The sequence below is a fragment of the Balaenoptera musculus genome, chromosome 10, assembly GCF_009873245.2.
Source record: "Balaenoptera musculus isolate JJ_BM4_2016_0621 chromosome 10, mBalMus1.pri.v3, whole genome shotgun sequence".
Taxonomy (NCBI): Eukaryota; Metazoa; Chordata; class Mammalia; order Artiodactyla; family Balaenopteridae; genus Balaenoptera; species Balaenoptera musculus.
In genome coordinates this window covers 73,532,279-73,536,906 of record NC_045794.1, presented here as the reverse complement: position 1 = coordinate 73,536,906, position 4,628 = coordinate 73,532,279, and the positions used below count along the sequence as shown (strand labels likewise).

General features: G+C 38.0%; 1 non-coding gene across 1 annotated transcript; it reads left to right on the top strand.

Moving 5' to 3' along the window:
* The first annotated feature begins 3,466 nt into the window (after positions 1-3,466).
* On the top strand, positions 3,467-3,574 carry LOC118902973. Its single transcript, XR_005021683.1, has one exon. It is a non-coding gene; the product is annotated as a U6 spliceosomal RNA (small nuclear RNA).
* The last annotated feature ends 1,054 nt before the right edge of the window (positions 3,575-4,628 follow it).

The window sequence follows — 4,628 nt, the reverse complement described above, 5'->3', positions numbered from 1 at the left end:
TGTATAAAGTAAATAAGATACAAAGATACATTGTATGGTGCAGGGAATATAGCCAACATTTTTCTAGTATTCATTCATGTTAATTTATACATTTCTTCTTTTCCTTAAAAATCTAGCCTAGCACTGTATGGAACTTCCTATGAAACAACAGTAGGACATTTTTAAGGGACTGGAGTCAGTCCTTATCACCGCCTTTGATGTACAGTTTGATCTTTCCTAAATAGCTCCAAGCTTTGGTAGTGGTCATTCTGCTTCCTCACTGGTTGATTCAAAATTCGTAATTACCTCTAGGTCCAAAGGAGAAGATTAACAGAACTTACCCTAATTGCTTGTTTTTGTAGAGCTGTTAAAAAAGATTTGGGCTCCAGAAACAGAGGGTGTAGCCAGACAGAGGCAGCCTGGAGTTCAAAAGTCTTGTAATCTTTGGCTCCACAGGCCTATAAAATTGAAGTGTTGACTGAATGCAAACAGCCTGCAGACTGAGAGGCCCAGGCCCATCGGTCATTTGAAGAGGAGGAGTTTCCATAAGGATTCTGGACTGAGCTGTTAACGGATGGCCCCATTTGATTTCCCCTTCCTCATCAATGCAAGATCTGGAGCTCTCTGCCACACAACAAAGCTTTTCTTAGCTCCCGTGTTCCTGGAATTTAAGAATAAATGAGGCCTTTTGCAAAGGCCTGGAATGAAAGGAGTAAACTGGAAATATTAAGGGATGATTATGCAGTAATAATGCACTCTTGTTTCCTGGTGCCACTCTTGAGGTAATTGTTATAGGCTTGTAATTTGTGAGCAAGAAGATTAAGTTCAATATTAAAACGTGATTACAGGCAAGTGGGAGCAGGGGGCTCTTTTGGGAAAGTGTGAGGGATCAGTCACCTCCTCACCTCCAAATATTACAGGTTACCAGAGGTTATAAGATTTAACAATATGGAAAGTTTTGCTGGGTGAGAGGGTGTTTTAAAAACTTCACCTGGAAGCTCTTTCAAGTGGCTTTCTTAACAACAAATCATGCTTTCTCACTCTCCATGGGGTTCTTAGGAAATCTCTGGGTATCTTTACAAAGGAAAAATTTTAAGTATAAACTACATGTTATACCTGATTGATTTGTGGAATAAAAGATAGATATATTATTTCATTTAAGAAGATGTAATAGAATATCACATTAAAGCTGGTTATGAAAAGATGTCAGAAGAACAATGAAGACAGACTTTTTTTTAATTTTTATTTTTTAAACTAGGCAGAAATTGTAAAGGAACAGTGGTTAAGCCTCTGTTTCCTTTTCTTTCTAAGCTGAATTTTTTGTCAGCAAGCTAATTTTCAGTTATTTTAGCACAAATATATTTTAAACAAATTTAGAAACAGTATAAATGGAAATAAATATTTTAAAATGTTTTCAATGAATCTGTTTTTTTTAAATTTTTTCTTCCTCCTCTTCAGAGGAAGAATCTCTTAGTTTAGGAAATCTTTGTTTTATATTTTCATATTTGCTTAAAAATAGGTACTTTCATCTTATTTTATCTTAATATTTGGACTTTTATAAAGTCAGGAGATTTCCTAAAATTACATCTACATCACTGATCCCTATTCATTACTATATTTGAGTTTCTCAAGAAGGAAAACAAGGTTTGATATTTAAGAGCCTATTTTTTGTCTCCAACTTGAACCCATTTGTGATTTTTTGAAACTAAGAAACTAAATTAATTTGAGGTGCAAGTTTATAAAAAGAGGTACTTGTTCTGGGAGTTTTGATGATTCCCATCTTTTTTTCCTCATAAACATGTCTGAAATCTATTATATTTTCCTCATAAAATGTCTGAATCTTATATTCTAGAAGACACTGTCTCTTTGATGATGTGTCTTGCATTGGCCACGTTCTGACTTTCTGATCCCTGGAAAAAAATTTCAACACCCATTAAACAACTAGGTCTCAAAAGTAGTTCCGGCTTAGCCATTCAGAAGGAACTTCTTAATTTAATTCTGAATACAATGATTGACTACCCGAGAAAGAATTATGTCAGTTCTGCATATTTTGGACCCAAGTCCTCTTGCACCAGCTCTTTCTCCAACCCTAGGACATGGGTCCCACAGGTAACCAGAGAGAGAGGTCAGATGAAATGTGTGACTTGTGTGGCAGGGTTCAGGACTTAACTCACACGACAATTCAGATGTGCAGAGAAACATGGCTCCTTTATTTTGTCTATTGCCTGTCCCCTTCCTGAGCTCCCACATGCTGGTTTGTGGGAAAACTTAATTAAATTTCCAGTATGTTTTAAAATTAGTTCAATCTGACAATTTAAATAACCCCTTTAGGTTATACTCAGTCTCTCATATGAAGAAAAATATTGAGTCTTGGAGGCGCTTCTATTTCCTCCTGCCCCGTTTCTAACATTGAGTTGGTGTGAGTGGAAAGGTGAGTATTGCTCAAACTTGTGTAGCCCTGGGGCAAAGGAGAAGATTTGAGATTCTTAAGGTGTGATGTCTTCTGAGCTCCAAGGTCATGGCCATTGATTACTGAATTCTCGCCACTTTCAGAGCTGAGATCTGCAGCATATGAAGCTGTGGGCTGTTCTCTTGGCTCAGGAAATGCTACCAGTGTGGACTTTGGCTGCTTTGTGTCAACCACCAAGTCTCTAGCAGTTCCTCCTCATCTGGCGTTCTGTTCTTGGGTCCTCTTCGGCTGTGGAGTCCTTATGCTTTTCCTGTGGTGGGCTCCACGGTTGGCCTGTTGGATTTCACTTTGAATCCAAGCAATGGGGAAATGCAGGTGGCTTGGGAATGCGAAATATCAAGGCTTCTTTACCTAACCACACTGCTAAGGATTCTTGGAGTGGCTGTGCCTTAGATTGGATACTCTACTAAGTGGTCCCATTTCAGATTCTAAATTGGGGGTAGTGGATCTCATTGGTACTGCATGTGTGACATAATTACCCTCCTTTCATGGCGGAAGCCAAGATGGAAAAAATTTGAAGGCATGTGTTTACTTGTCTTTTTTCTTCTCTCTCTTTTTCACCATCTTATGTCCATAAAGGACGACTTTCTTTCACTTCCTTAAGACACATCCTCTGTCTGCCATAGTGATGGCTTAGCTGTGAGAGGATAGGCCTCCTTTCCACACCATGGTAGAACTCTAATAATCTAAGTTCTTGTATCCTAAAGGAAGTATTAAAGTGATCTGGAAAATCTTCTCTCTATGCAATGATATGTCTGGCAAGGCTGTTGTCTTGGCACGTTATCCTATTTTGCATCTCAGAAGCTGCTTATAACTTTACTACACCTTGAATTTGCTCTGCAAAAAATACCAGTGTTTACCTTGCACGAACTGTATCACAGGCAGCTGTGACACCATTTTGAGGATTTAGGGGAGTCTTGGAGACTGAGCTAAGACCTATTGGTTCTGTTCTTATTTTTCTGCAGCCCCTTGCTTCAGCAATATTCTTGATATTTTGCTAATTAAAATGGAAGCTAAGTGCTCGCTTCGGCAGCACATATACTAAAATTGGAACGATACAGAGAAGATTACCCTGGCCCCTGCCGCAAGGATGACTCGCAAATTTGTGAAGCGTTCCATATTTTTACTGTCAACAGAGTGAAGTAAGTCAGAAAGAGAAAAATAAATACCGTATGCTAACACACATATATATATGGAATCTAAAAAAAAAAAAAAAAGATTCTGAAGAACCTAGGGCAGGACAGGAATAAAGACGCAGATGTAGAGAATGGACTTGAGACATGGGGAGGGGGAAGGGTAAGCTGGGATGAAGTGAGAGAGTGGCATGGACTTATATATATACTACCAAATGTAAAATAGATAGGTAGTGGGAAGCAGCCGCGTAGCACAGGGAGATCAGCTCAGTGCTTTGGTGACCCCCTAGAGGGGTGGGATAGGGAGGGTGGGAGGGAGACACAAGAGGGAGGAGATATGAGGATATATGTATATGTATAGCTGATTCACTTTGTTATAAGCAGAGACTAACACACATTGTAAAGCAATTATACTCCAATAAAGATGTTAAAAAAATAATGGAGCTAAATGTATTCTTATAATGTATGTATTCTCTATTCTGCAAAATACAGCCTGCTGAGGATGTTCACCATCTATTTCACCTCCAAACCCATCAATCAGTTTTTATTACCTACCTTATCCTTCTTTATCTTTAGAGCAGTTAGTCTTAGTGAAATTATATATTTTATTTGCTTGCCTGCTTATTTTCTGTCTCTCTCACTACAATAATAAGCTTGAAGAGAGGAAGGCTTTATCTCTTTTGTTCACTATGGTATTTCAATGCCTAGAACAGGATGTACTCATATTAGGGACTCAATAAAATATATGTTGAATAGACAAATTTATAAATAAATGGATGAATGAATAAATCTATATCCAGATTCTACAGTCAGTTGACTTTCTTTTCCTTCTAGGTTCAAGGTCTCTGCATAGGCTCATTAACAATGGCCAATTGTCAATGACATTACTATAGATGACTAAGCAATCATATTCATTGAGGTTAATTCTGAGTTGTGTTTTTATTTCAAAATGCTTTTGGCCTGAAAATTTCATTGGTTCATGGAGAGCTTGTTTTTTGGAATTGGAGAAGTGGTATCCTGACTGTGGAATCAATGGAAGGTAAATT